Below are 14,690 nucleotides of genomic sequence, written 5' to 3' on the forward strand. Positions count from 1 at the left end.
AATCAGGCTCATCTCTTGTTATTTATAATTCCTGTTCATATTCCCTCTCTCTCTGTTTAAAATGAACAATACAGTTAAAAGACTCATTCAGATCAAATGGGCATTATAATGTAGGGATGAAACATGTCATCAACTTGCATGCCACCTTGCTTAGGTTCAAATCACAGCCCTCATTTATCAGCTGTGTGACTTTGGGCAAGTTACTTAGCCTCTCTCTGCTTGAATTTCTTCACTTGTAAAGTGGGGATGTTAGTAATAGCTCTTAATCTCATAGTCCTTGTTCCAGGGTTAAGAGAATTAAAATATCTAAAGCCTTAGAGCAGTACCTGACAAATAGTAAGTGCTCATGAGATGTTTGCCATGTTTATTACAGTTTTACAGTGGATGACAGTAAGTGGTGTTCATTACCTTATGAGGCTTAATGGATAACATTTCTAGATCCATCCAAGGAGAGACAGCATGCAAATATTCGTTATAAAATTTGAAAGCTGCAGAAAATTCACTTGGCTATTTTTCTTTGCTTCAAATTAGAAATGTACTAACCTGTATCGATTGGAAATCTAGTGAGTGTTTGGACTGTAAATCTAGACATCCGTGATTACGTGCTAGAGAATTAAAAAGAGTGATCAATATTACACAGGAACACAGAGTGACTATTAAAATTATTGTACATTCTTGGCAATAACATGGTCCAGGGACCAACTTTTCAAGGCAATGGTAGAGCCCTGGATACCTGTTTTGTTTCTCCCGCTTAAAACCAGACTATTTTATTTAATAACAACTATGTTTTGCACGTGTAAAATGCATGTGGAGAAAGTTAAGTATTGGGAGTGATAACATATGATTCTTTCCCCCAAATAAAATGATCCTTTTTGTCACTCATAGACTGCATCACCCAATTAACTCTCAGGTGTGTACTTTTATGTTATTCTCTAATGTTTCAAGAAAAATGTCTGATCTTAGCAGTCTGTTCGTGAGGTTCTAGCTGAATACTAAGACACCAACCTAGCCTTGGGGTTAGAAGCCCCACTCTTGAGCTGTTACATCCCTACAACGTGATTAATGATGGTTCACAGGAAGGTCCGTGTGTGTGTGTGTGTGTGCGTGTGTGTGTGTAGGAAGGAGTAAGCAGGTGAGGGAGTACTGGAGATTTGTCAAGATGTGGAGCAGAGAGAGAGAACTCTTTTTAATTTCAGACTCCTGTCGGCGGAGGAGTGAGCAGGGAAAAAGGCCACCCGTCCACCAGCCTTTGCCAGCCTGTTGCAGGCAGCTCGGGACACAGAGGGGCGAAGGCTGGTGGTGTGAAGTTCTGAGCGTTTCAGTGAGTGCGTGGAGCTGTAGCTGCACTCGGGCACAGGGAGAGGATGCCACTGCGGGTGGTGAGGGGTGGCAGGCATTCTACTGGAGAGAAGCAAGCCCATCCTTAGGATTCCACTGGCACAGACTCAGTACTTAAAATGAGACTCTTTTTCTGGAAATGGAAAGAGGTCCAGACACAGGAAATGAAGTCGAGAAAAGCCTGGTGGTGATGGCCATGCAGAATCAGAGTAGCAGGGACAGAATGAATTCAGAGAAGAACTGAACAGAGACTGTTGTCATAATCAGACCTGACCCATTTTTTTAAAAGCAATTCCCTATTGTGGATGGAATTGAAAGTTAATACTGAATACCATTTGTCTTCTGTTGCATGTGATTATGTTTAAATTAGCTGAGTATATGTTTTATACTTGATATGTGGGTTCAGTTATTTTTAATCCTTTTATTGTCTTCATAAAATCCCAATTTACATAACATCTTAAGGTACCTGAATGAGGTAGCTCTCAGTTAGTTATCTTTGCTGTGTAACAAATTACCCCAGGACTTCACAGCTTAAACCATCACACATTTTGCCTCAGTTTCTGTGGCTCCGAGGTCTGGATCCCCTGCTGATGCTCTTCCCCAAGGCTGCAAGCAAGGCGCTGTCTGGGGCTGTGGTTTCATCTGAATGCTCAATTAGGGAAAGATCTGCGATTAAGCTCTGTTCCAACACCTTACTTTATTGAGGGCTGTTGGACCGAGGGCCTTAGTGCGTTGCTGGCTGTTGACCCGAGGCCACCCTCTGTTCTTTGTGATGCGGGCTTTTGCAACAGGGCAGGTGCCTCATTAAAGCCAGAGAGAGAGACTGCTATTAATAGCAAGACAGGAGTCACAGTCTTTCGTAACCTCATCACAGAACCACCTCAACATTGCTGGGTTCTGCTGGTAGCAGCAGTCATTCAAGGGAGGGGACCACACAAAGCTGTGAATACCCGGGGGGCGTCATGGGCAGTCTTAGCCCTGCCTGCCACACTAGCTTTCCTTTTGCAGTTAGGGGATCGTGCAACAGGGTGGATAAATCTAGGGAAGCTGTATCCTTCATAGAATGTTGGACACTTGCAGGTGTGAAGGCACTCCTAACATGTGCTCCTGAGAAACATTGTGGGGGTGGCGTGACCGTGGGGAGGATTAAATAAAATATTAATAACACGAGGTGCTAGCAGAGCCTGGTGTCCAGTAAGGGCTCCATAATGATAAGGCCCCGCTCTTCTTCACTTCAGTGACCTTCATCATCGCAGCAGCTGCCCTTAAGAAAGACCCAACGCTTAGCTGAGGCCCAGCCTCTGCACCCTTTCCAGCCTCACCTCAGACTCCTGACACCATCTGTCTGTGAATAACCCCCTGGACATTCCTCAGGTTCTAGCATGTGTCAGGCACTGCCCCCCGCATTCCTCCAACACCCCTTGACTGCCTGGTAAATCCTACTCACCTCCCAGCATCAATTTCAATGTTACCTCTCCTGGGAAGTCTGCCCCGGCCATCCAAATTCTGGGTTCTGTGCGTCTCCTGTATGGGTGTCTGTTGCATAGTTTGCTTTGCCTTTATGCTGCAGCTTCTCCTGCTCTTCCTTCTCTTCCTTTCCCTCTTATTACTACCGCTGCTGCTCTACTATGACTACTACTGTTACTACCACTCGTATTACTACTGCTGCTACTGCTACTATTCCTATTCCTACTCCTTATTGTTGCTGTGGCTGCTGCTACAACTCCATTTATGAATTGAATTATTCCTGCCTATGAGAAAGCGGCCCTGAGGCCCCTGGGAAGTTTGGGATGGAGAAGGAAGTGGGATGGAGAAGGTAGAGGTGAAAGAGACCCTGCAGACTCCCCACTGACGGCACCGTCCAGGTCAGGTGCCCAGCAACTCCATCTGTAGCCACCAGAGGGCAGTGCCCACACGCATGCTGCTGCTGCTATTTCTATTGATGCTACTATTACTACCACCACCACTATTACTACTGCTACTCCTACTATTACTGCTGCTGCCATTACTATTGCTACCACTATTACTACTACCACTACTGTTACCACGACTATTACTGTCGCTGCTGCTATTACAACTACTACTATTACTATTACTACTACCACCACTGTTACTACTGCTGCTACTACTATTACTAGTGCTTTCCAACTGCTACTGCTCTTGTTTCAGCCACAGTCACTGCTTACAATTATTACTACTATGCCTACGACCTTATAATATTTATTGAGCACTACACAACAGGTGCTATTTAGTACCTTACATATTAGCTTATTTAATTCCTTTTCAAATTGAAGAGGTAGCTATTAATACTTGTTTTCCTTTTCAGAGGTGAAGAAAGGAGGCACAGAGAGGTTAAAAAGTTGTCCTGAGTCCTATTGCTGTTGCTTACTTGTTATATTCATCTTTAAATTGTAAGTTTCACGAGTTCAGGTGAAACTTGAACTCGTGAAACAGCCTTGATATGTAATGATATAAATTATTTAACATACCTTAAATAAGGTGAAACCACCTTATTTAAGCTGTTTGTCTTGGTAGATCAAGAATCGAACACAGCACTCCACATAGATGGTGATTATTATTCAATAAATCGGAGTAAAAAATTAGAATGCCTTGTGTGACAGTTTTCATCACTCGGTGACTCATTTGTCTCACTGTCTAAGGTAATAGCACCCTGTCCGCAGGATTGCATGAAAGGTTCAGTGAACAGCTGTGTGAACTTGACACAGAGAAGTGCCTGGTTGACGCGGCCATGGTGAGCGAAGTGGAGAGCTGGACTACGGCCAGACCCTCTTCAGCTCGGAGAGGAGCTGTTCCCCATGCGGCGACGGGGAGGTGCGGGGAGCGGGCAGTATTCATGGGAGACCAAAGGGCACGTGTTTGCTGAGTGAGCTCAGCACCTAATGACATGCTGTTTCTTCTCAGAGACAGTGAAAAATTAGACTGATGTAAAAAAGCACAAATGACACCTAATCTAGCTATCAGCTTGCTGTGCTGGTGGGTGGGAGAAAAGGAGATTTTTAGAAATGTGGGGTCTGGTAGTGATTGGAGGAGAGGTGAGCTGGTGCGCACGGGGGTGGGAACTGACCATCCCAGGCTCTTTACTTACCAGCTCAGAGGTCTCTCCATAGCCTTCCAGGGGTGAATGGCCTTGAAGTGCTAGGTTTTCACTCTGCATGCAGAAGCACTTGGTTGAGCTAGTTGCCTTTGCTCTTCATTAAGTGATGCTTATCTTGAACAATTAGTATGAGGTCATCAGGAAATGTTTCTGGCTCTCAGCTGTGTTCTGCCTTCACAATACGCCTTAAAATTATCCGCGTTCCCTCGAATTCGAGTTATGGGGAGCTGAAGCGTATTTCTCTGCGGTTACCCTTTAGACTCTTCACCTCAGTCATCCGATCTTGGACTGCTTGCATTGGCGTAGGTGAAGTAGAACATTGTAAGATGCTCATTGGGAAAGGCAGTATTTTTATTTAATAAAAGTATTTTTTTAAAATACTCTGACTGTAATTTCTTTTTTTTTTTTTTACATCTTTATTGGAGTATAATTGCTTTACAATGGTGTGTTAGTTTCTGCTTTATAACAAAGTGAATCAGTTATACATATACATATGTTGCCATATCTCTTCCCTCTTGCGTCTCCCTCCTTCCCACCCTTCCTATCTCACCCCTCCAGGCGGTCACAAAGCACCTAGCTGATCTCCCTGTGCTATGTGGCTGCTTCCCACTAACTATCTATTTTACGTTTGGTAGTGTATATATGTCCATGCCTCTCTCTCGCTTTGTCACAGCTTACTAATAAAAGTATTTTTATTCTTTGCAGGAACAGTGACCTTAAAAGCCTCCTCCAAGTTCTCTCATCCGGACTCTCCTGCCCAACTGCCTTCATCCAGCTCTGCTTTGCCAAGAGTTCTGCCAGAGCCTCCTGCCACAGACGACCCCTGGCTCCCGGCATCTACGGTAAGCCTGCTGACTGGTGGTCCTTGGTTGGGGGCTTTGCCCTTTTTAAAATAATGAAGTTGTGTTTCCTCTCTTCAATCCCTCTTGAATCCACTGATCTTTTCAAAATGTCAGAGAAAGACAGAGAGACAGAGACAGTCACTGGGTAACTTTTCTTCATCTCTAACATTCTGATGCATATTACCAGGACCTAAAAGTTTGTCTTCTCTGCATTTATTATTTTTAAAAATTCTATTATATACCTGTTTTCTGCCTTTACTGGGCCTGATTTCCCTTTCCAAAGATGGATACTAGCCTTTTGATTTCATGGGAGCGCAGGACTCTGGGAGGGAGGGAAGGGGCTGGGCCCTCCTGTTACTGCAGTGACGTGCATCCAGTGCTTTCTGGAGGCTGCTGAGCTCTCTTGTTCCCACACGATTTCAAATCCCACCTTGGATGTGAAATTGTGCATAGAAGTGGGAGAACTTAAACTCTTTCCTACTGATATGTTGTCAGTTAAATAATAGACTGAACCCACAATAAAGACTCAAAGATGCTCAATGTTTGTCTGGGATTTGCAAGTTACTGTGTTATTTATTTATTACATTATTTAATGAAACTGTCTTTGCCATGATGATGCTAAGTAACATAATATCAACACATGAAATTCTGTTTTGACTCTGTTTTTACAAAGCAGGTGAATCTTGGGCGCTGGATTAATTGTAAACTTAGCTCTATCCACGTCTATCCTCCTTTGATTCCATTTGACGTGTTGCCCATTTACATCTAATGTGGTCATTGATATGGTTTAATTTAGGCCTATCATATTATTACTTTTTTTCTTTTTGCAGAGTGGGATCTCATCTGATTTTTGTTCCTCTGCTACTTTTGTTCCTATCATTGTTTGGGTTAATCAAATATGTTTTGTGCACCACTTTAAATTCATTTAAATTTATCTTATTTATTTAAAAACAACATTTTAAAGTGTTTGCTTTGTAGATTACAATATATATCTTTTATCACTGTCTACTTAGAATTAATATTATCGATAAATGACTTTATTTAAATATAGAAAACTTGCCCGTTTTTGTTAAACTTATATCTAAGTATTTTCCTAGTTTAAGTCTACTGTAAATGAATTTTTAAAAATTTTATTTCCTTTTGTTGTTGTTAGAATGAGAAACAACATTTCTTTTTGTATAGTGACCTCATATCTGTGAGCTTATTCATTTTCTCAGTTGTTTTGAAAATTCTTTTTTTACACAATCATAGCAGCTGTGAAAAAGACAGTTTGATTTCTCTCTTTCCATGTGCTACTTATTTTTCTTGCCTTATTCCACTGGTCAGGAATCCCCAGCACAACTTTTGTATCAGTGTTATTAATATATAGTATGTTTACAAACATTATTATACTCTTAATTTTTGCTTTAAATAGTAATATATCTTCTAACTAAATTATAAAAAAAAGGAAACCTAGTTACAATCTTTTATATTTATTGAAATATCTGCCAAATCTAGAGCTCTTTATTCCTTCATATAGATTCACGTTACCATCTATCTGGTGTTATTTCCTTCAGGCCTGAAGTACTTCCCTTTAGCATTTTTACAGCTCAGATCTGTTGGAGAAAAATTTCAGTTTTCTTTTTTATCTAATATATATATATATATATATTTTTAAATCCTCATTTTTCAAGAACACTTTCCACTGGGTGTAGATTTCTGGACTGATGTTTTTCTTTTAGCACTTAAAAAGTGTAGTGTCACTGTCTTCTGGCTTCTATCATTTCTAATGAGAAAGTCAGCCATCATTTCTGTCATTTTTCTTGCTGTGTATAAGGTGTTGCTTCTCTCTAGGTGAAAAATCTAGAAGATTTTCTCTTTAACTTTGGATTCTAACAAATTTATGGTTTAGCAAGATTTATGATGGGCATAATTGTCATTTTCTTCTTATTTATTTTGCTCAGGTTTTATTGAGCTTCTTAGATCTATTAGGTGGTATTTATCATTACATATCAAAATTTTCAGCCGTGTGTCTTTAAATATTTTATTTTCTGCCCCATTCTCTCCCTTCTCATTCTCAGAGTGAACTTACACATATGTTAGGCTGCTTGGCCTTTGCCCACAGTTTTCTAAGGCTATGCTTATTTTACTTTAGCCTATTTCTCTCCCTTCTTCAGACTGTATTATTTATCATTCCTGTTGATCATCTTTTCCTCTGTTGTCTCCAATTTGCTGTCAAACCCACGTATTAACAGTTCATCTCAGATGCTGTGCTTTTTACCTTTAGAGTTTCTATTTGGTTTCTCCATTCATTCATTTTCTGTAAGTGTATTTTCCTTTAAGTTCTTAAACATATTGATAATAGCTGCTCTAAAGCTCTTGTCTGCTCATTTCAACGTCTGGGACATCTTGGGTTTAGTTTCTATTGACACCTTTTTTTGGTCTTGATTTTGGGTCACACTTTTCTGTTTCTTTCCATGCACAGTGATTGTTAAAATTGTAATCTGAATATTAACAGTGACACACTGTAGAGCCTTGTATTTTTGTTTCGTTGAAGCATGCTGAATTCATTCCAGTAGGGAGCGAACTTGTCTGAATTCAAACTCCAACCCCTGTCCTTCTCGCATCAGCAGCTACTCAAATTCACACTCAGTTCTTTCTGTTTTTAGCTGCTGCATTTTTGTGGGGTCCCCTGGGAATCCCCCTGCGTATGTGTATTTAGCAGTCCACCAGAGGTTTGGGAGAACTTATGGCAGATTTTGGTGTTCTCTTCTCAGTGGCTCCCCCTCTTCCAGGATTCCACCCTCACTTTCCAGATGATCAGCCCTGAGCCACAAGTGGATTGGAGAATGCCCTTTTGCAAAGAGGTGCAAATTCATAAATCTCACCACTGCTTTCCTGTGTTTTAAATGCAGAGTCTCCTTTACTGACTGCTTTTGAAATATTTTGTCTAGGTTTTACAATTGTTTTCTGGAGGATGGTCCAACCAACCTACTCTCCACTACTACTGGAAGCGGACCCTCCTTCTGAGATCATTTGAAGATGAAGTTCTTCATATTTATATGAAGTTATATGAAGTTATATGAAGGTATATGAAGTTCTTCATATAACACTCTTCATATTACCCTGTTCTACAGGTACAATTGTCATAATCAACATCATCAGCAGCAGCAGCAGCATTTACTGTTTGTTTAAACTTGGGGAGGGCTGTGTGACATCTCTATATTTAATACGTAAATGAGCTGTAGCAATAATAGTATCACTTACTTGACCTACTGTGGTCAGCTAAGGAAGGCCCTCCAAAGGTGTCCATGTCCAAATCCCCAGGACCTGAGAATGTGGCCTACACAGTAAAAAGGACTTCCCAGCTTCATTTAAGGATCTTGAGGTGGGGAGATTCTGTTGGACTATGTAGGTGGTCCCAGTGCAGTTCAAGGGGCCTTATAAGGGGAAGGTAGGAGGATTGGAGTGGAAAGAAGGCCACGTGACAAAGAAGCAGAGGGAAACAGTCAGAAACAGAAGATGCTCTTCCTGACTTTGAAGATGCAGGAAATGGCCACGAGCCATGGAATGCAGGCAGCTTCTGGAAGCTGGAAAAGGCAAGGACGCAGATTCCTCCTGGATCCTGCAGAAGGAATGCAGCCGTGCTGACACCTTGATGGTAGCCCAGTGAGACCCATTTTGGGCTTCTGATCTCTAGAATCTGTGCTACTTTAAGCCGCTGAGCTTGTGGTAATCTGTTATGGCAGCTGGTAGCTCTGGCAGAGTAATACACCACCGTAAGGATTTTATCTGCGGCATCCACAACTTTCATTCCATGGAAAAGAGACAAGCTACATAGACCTACTCATTATACAAATACCTAAAAGAACTCATCAGAGATGGACTTTAATGTTGTCATTTTCTATATATCCATACCAGTTTCTTACTAAAAACTACCACTTTGTGAATTTAGGCTTAATTCAAGGGTAATAAAAAATGAGAATAGTGTTTTGAGAACTACACTGAGAGCAAAGGACACTTCTTTAGATACTATGTTGAATGGTCCTCAGGCACCTACCTGTTCTGTACTTGCAAGTAGTATATTTGTAATTTCTTCATAAGGGGTTTATGATTCAATCTTCTTTATGACACAGGTGGAAGCTTATAAACCAGTTAATATTTCTACCTTACACTGTTTCTCCTGAGTTTCCATTTATCTTACAAACTACTTGTAATAAAGCCAGCATTAGTTTTTTTTTTTCTTTTTTAGTGCCTAATTGGCAGAAGAGCTGTCTGCTTTCTACAATTTTGTGTGTCTAGGTGACTTTGGGTGACTAGTTCTGGCCAGTGGAAAGTGAGAGTGAGAGGAGTAATATGTCAGCTCCAGGCTAAGATGGAGTGTCTGCATCTTCCCCATATGTGACCTCAGAAGCCACAGGCTCAGATGGGGTGTTAAAGACAGAGGGGACCTGGGTCCCTGCCTCTTCCCTTGGAGCAAAGCCTACCAGGAACGTCTACACTGGACTTCTCATTAGCAAGAGTGAAACTGCTAGGTGGTACCTGGTGGGGGGGCTTCAAGGAGCTCCAGTTCTTTATGTCTCAGTCCAGAAAGAATTCAGGGAGAGGCACAGTGATATATAGGAAGTGATTTATTAGAATAGGAAAACTGTGAGGTTTACAAGCAGGTGGACAAGAGAGTGCCACATCCTGAGAACTTAGTGGCTACAGTTTAATAATCAAAGGAAAAGTGGGGAGGGGGAGAAGATCATCTTCTTCATTCTTGAGTAGACGTCAAGCTTCCATCGTCAGCTCCTTCCTCAACATCGGCTGGGGGAGTTTTCTCGTCCCTGCATGGTCAAGCTGGGACTATCATGGTACAATTTATATTAGCAGAAGGGTGGTAACATATGCTAGAAATGGTAAATCATCTCAGGTTTTAGTATAATGTCACCTTTTCCTTATATTTTTGTTATTAGTGTGTGCAGAGGAGTGTGTCCTAGGAATCATTAACTTACTGAGTGCTCTGGGCAGGATGTGGGTCTCATGCCACCATTGTTTTATTGTTTTGGGGCAAGTCTCATGCTTCTGTTGCATGGTTTCATTGCTAAGCAAGTATGCTTGGTTTTGTGGTTAAGGAAACCTGGTTTCTTGGGTGATCGTTAACTTACAATACTTTTCTCTTTACTTACAATCCCCTAGTGGGATTAACTATTTAATCAAAGTATTTGATACTTTGTCCCTTTCCTCTGTCCCTACCAAGAGGAAACCTTCATCCTGTTATGCCATTAACACTCTGGGACTGTTGGAGCAGCCTACACATTTACCTGTAGACCATGCAATCATCAGATTAGATCAGAAAAGCTGATTTTGGATAATCCTGATAGTGGCTTGACTATGAACTGTGGAGGGTCTCCCATAGGCTGGGCACTTATACATTCTTTATATTCCCGTATCATCCCTACAAGATATGTATTTTGGCAGGAGCCCAAGGCTCAAAGAATGTAATGAATTTACCCAAAGCTGACAACCAGGAGTTGATGGAACTGGGCTCTAAAGCCAAGTCCCAATGTCATAGTCATGATCTTTCCCTGCAACACTCTACTTTTAAAGTTGCAGAACCAGGGATTTCTATAATAATTTGGTTCAACCCCCTCTTTTTATGGAGGTACATGGAAAGTAAATAGCAGCAAAGTTGGGTTCTTGAGGCTATTTTTTTTATCATGTACACGGACACAGTTCTTAGTAGGGGCCGTTTGGCAATGTCTGACACACTTTTGGTTGTCATAATTGAAGAGGCGTTATTGGCATCTAGTGGGTGGAGGCCAGGGATGCTGCTATACATCCTACAATGCCCAGGACGGCCCCACAACCAAGAATGATCCAGCCCCAAATGTCACTGGAGAGGAAGTTGAGAAACCCTGTTAGGGGGCATAAAACCGGTACGTGGCAGAGATGGGATTCAAACCCACGGTATCACTGCTGCATAATGTGTCTACCCAAAAAGGCTAATTACCACTGACCAAGAAACTTGAGTTAACTGACCAGTTGGGAACCTAAGAGATACACAAGGGAATCATTTCAGCACTTCGATCTTCACGAGGCTGTGAGCTCTTGGACCATGGGGGCCAAGGCCATGTCCTACTGAGTTTTCATTGTCTAGTATCTAGCACGTCACAGAATAGGTTCCTGCTCAATGTTTATTAAATTAAAACTTAATCAGTAAGTAGTTTTCCATTCCCCTAAAACTGATACGAACGATAGCCACTTGGTAAATAATTTGAGAAGAATATCTATCAAGTATCTTTTGCCGACTGACAAAACGTGCAGCTCTCCTCCATCCTGCAGTGGAACCATGGCTTGAGGATCAGTGTTCCCGGGGATTTCTTTGAGGAGAACAGGCCCCACGACCCTGAAATGCTGAGGTGCATTTCCTCTCGTGCTGCACGTTTACAGCTGCCACCTCCCCTTCTTCTGAGTCTTGTAATTCTCTGCAGCTGCTTTCAGAAGATATTCAACGCACTAGCGGCCGTTTTTCTGTGCACTAGGTCTTTTTGATTACCTTCCCCGCTGCTCCACAGCAGGGTCTGAGCTGTTATTATGTCTTATTTCCATTTGGTAAGAGTCTCTTGTGCAGAGACGTTTCCTTAATTGGCATTTCTGTGTTGGGGGCTTGGGAAGCCGGCTTACCCCTCCTTCTGCCCTTCATTCACTATGGTCCCCACCTGACCTGTGGCTAGCCATCCAACTCCCTTCTCATCAAGAAATCTTCACTCTTCTGTGGTTAGATTTCATTTTTAATTCAGAGCCCTTGGAGTTCACAGCCCTCTGAAAAACAATATTCACAGTCCAGGAGCCCATGTATTATCTGAGCCGAATCCAAGGTATTTCAGTCCATTAGAAAAATAAATGACTGTGGAAAAGGAGGAGAAAGGTATTATATACAAGAGTTCTCACACCCACCAGCCTAAATGCTTTCTGGTTAAGAAAAAAAATTCACAAGCCTGTGGCTCCACACGCATTTGATACAGAGAGTCACAAAGTTAGACAACCATGACAGTGACCCCCGCTGGGCTTGGAGCCTGTCCACCTGTGGGTCCATTTCTGTGCTGACTCTAAGGAGGGCAGGTGGACTCCATCTCCTGGTAACTGACGGAATTTGTAACCCCTGTGATTTTCTTTACAATAAACTTCTCGTCCTTAAGATCACTATTACTTTCTAGAAAGCCGCTGTTTGTGCCATAGAATTTCCCCTCACATACCACACTGTCCCATTTTATGGGTGAACGTTAATTATGCAAAGAAATGCCACATTCCCCAGGCGCATGGGGACTTTTCTCTCATTGCACCTCACTTACCTGAGTTTACGCTCTCTAGGCTATGTTTGGAAGCCCTATGAAGAGAGAAGGGGAGGTGATGGGTTCCCTTTGGGAGGGTGAACAGAGGTGAATGGAAAGTCTTGCCGGGGCCCAAATGTAGTAAGGACATTTCCAGGGGCTGAGAGCTTTTTTCTTTGGGTGTAGGACCTTCATACCACACTCATTCCTCCCCCCTGCCACTCCCACCCAGCCTCTGCCCACTTGAATACATACCTCCGGACTGGGTCTTGAGGCCTTACTTTGAGGACCCCTGGACCATGGGTAGCTTGCTTACCTACATCCCTACCTGCAGGGCCAGCCTGCGTCCTTCCTGCCCAGGGATCTGCTTTGCCAGAACATGGTTGCAACACACAGGCCCCGCTTCATGAGGGTGGGGGCAGCAACTTGGAGGCCAGCGCATTTTGAGGGCAACAATTTAAGATTTACATCTAGAGTTTTCATAGATGATATCTATACATGTTTATAGCCATCCATTCTGACTGCATAATTATATTCATTTCCTGAAAAGCTGAAAGAAGAATATGATGAGACTACACTATAAAGGAATTAGAATAGAGACATGGGGACTATTTACCAACTCAATAAAGATAGAGGCAGTGACTGCATGCCAGGCTAAAGTATTCCTTTCTGGGGAATGATCTACTGCTGAACGGGTTTGAGCCAGGGTTTCTATGCATGATCCCTGAATGTTAGGGGCGGGTGGGATTGACAGCAGCCTACACAATAGTGCTGATGCGGAGTGAAGTGTATGATCTAGGAGGATGAGAATGGAGAGGAAGAGGCTGCTGGAAGAGAGACATTAGAGTTAGAACAGGTAGAGTCTGGGGGAGGAGGATGGACCAAGTCAAAAGTGTGTGTTGGGTTCCACGCCTTGTAACGAAGACTGCTTTGATTGGTTGGTCGACCTCGCTGCAGAGAGTAGGCCCTCAATAATATTTGCTGAATCAAAATGGGAAATGTTTCATATGAATACTGCTGCTTTGCTTCTTGGTACTTTTAAAAGACATGTTTTTGAGTTTCTGATTTTTAAACAATTTAACACGTTTTAAAATATTCTTTCTGATGTCCGTCCATCTCCCCAATCATTTGTCAAAGAGGACAGGATGCGTCATCTTCCTTGGGGGGATTTCTTAAGCCGTTCTCCACCAGATCAGCTGTGCAATGGATTATGGGAGCAAACATCATGCAAAGGACTACAGGCCATGCCTCAAGTTTCACCCAGGAGGATAACTGACACCTAGAGTCACCTTTCTGAGGGGAGCCATCTGAAGTTAGAGATGGTTATTGATTTAGTCATTTTTACTGAGATCTAAGGCAGCAGAGTGAGCTTGGACTTGGTAACAGAGCTAATCTTGATTTCCACCTATGTTGATCTCTTTAGTCTGATGTATGTTGCTAAGCCCCTGAAATGCAGGTCCGGGTCAATGTTACTTTCAGCAAACTTCTGTGTGGTACCAGAGCAATGCTGTGTGCCCAACTGACCCAATTATGATTAGGTAATTGGCTTCATCTCTCAGCGTCTTTCATTTTTGTTTCATTTTCTTTAAGTGATGTGTTGTACTTTGGGGTCTTGGCACGATGCTAGCCCTGGTTTAAACCATCTGAGAGAGTCTGCAGTTACATTTGCCATCAGTACAGCAGGTGACATCACCAAGGCACTCTGTAAACATCATCTCCACTCTCACTACTGCCAGGAAGGTAGAGCTACTTCTAAATGAGGGAGCTGGGGTTCGGGCTGTCCAAAGTTGAATGAGAAGTTGATCTTTCAACAAATTAAGTGAGAAGAATGGGGGAGCTGAGGTTTGGGGTTAGTGGTGTTCTGCTGCTGATTTATTTGGTCACTAATATATTTATTTTTGTGTGTCTCTACCCAGAGGCTGCTGTGATAGACACTTTTTTAAAAAAATCCAAATCAAACTAAAATGTGTTATGCCCAAGGCACTTTTTGTTTTGATTTTTTAAATTGCACATACAATTTAGGAGAAATTTTATCCATATGTTTTAGATTCACTTAACTGAAATCATGAGAGTGTTTTTTGTGAGTTCTATTTGATTATC

The sequence above is a fragment of the Leucopleurus acutus genome (genome assembly GCF_964270905.1).
Source record: "Leucopleurus acutus genome assembly, chromosome: 12".
Classification (NCBI taxonomy): Eukaryota; Metazoa; Chordata; class Mammalia; order Artiodactyla; family Delphinidae; genus Leucopleurus; species Leucopleurus acutus.